Source organism: Meleagris gallopavo, chromosome Z (genome assembly GCF_000146605.3).
Source record: "Meleagris gallopavo isolate NT-WF06-2002-E0010 breed Aviagen turkey brand Nicholas breeding stock chromosome Z, Turkey_5.1, whole genome shotgun sequence".
NCBI lineage: Eukaryota > Metazoa > Chordata > Aves > Galliformes > Phasianidae > Meleagris > Meleagris gallopavo.
In genome coordinates this window covers 65,619,514-65,620,367 of record NC_015041.2, presented here as the reverse complement: position 1 = coordinate 65,620,367, position 854 = coordinate 65,619,514, and positions in this window count along the sequence as shown.

Below are 854 nucleotides of genomic sequence, written 5' to 3'. Positions count from 1 at the left end.
ATTTGAAACGGCAATTTTCTATTTAAAAAAAAAAAAAACCCTTATCTTTAAAGCAGTCCTGATTGGTGTCTCAGTAAAAGATCCCTGTTCATCCACACCTGTCTTTTTTTCTGCTGGCTCATCTTGTGGCACAGGGGGACATGCAGACCTCTTAGTGGATTGACTTTATCTTCCCTGAGAATTTAAATTTTGTTTCTTGACAGATGTTTAAGTACTATCATTGAAAATAATTTAACAGTATTATAGACATAAGATTGGTTTCCTCTATCTACTCAGTGAAATTTAAGAAAACTTCACTACCAAATTAATGTTTCAGTCATTTTCATTTTACATTTTTCAAATGTAGTAATTTTTATCTCAGAAATGAATGAACCCAGAGGTTTAAAATTATTGTCAGTGAACACTTAATTTATGAAAAGCTTTTTCTCCTGCAGTCTCTAGGAACAACCTCTACCTATTTTTCGTCCCTGGCATTTTACAGTTATTAAATTGGATTACTGATAGGTAGTGACAAGCTGTGAATTGTCTGGAGGAGTTCCTGTATCAATGGCAACAAACAGATCTGCAAAAGGCAAAGAGCTTTGACCTAAACACAACGTGAGGACAGAGGACATGGTGCTCTCTCACAAAGCTGCCAAGAACAACGTTATCAAAGGATGGCCTTCTTTTAGCTGAAAACCTTGAAAAGCACACTGATGTGGTTGTTATTAAGTGATGGGAGCACAAGCAGGGCCAGGCCAGGCTGCTCAATGGAGATCTGTTGCCTTTATTGTACAGCAGCAGGGGTCAAGGCAGAGCCAGGACAACTGATCTGAATTAGGTAAGGGGTATACATTTGACATCATGGTATAGAA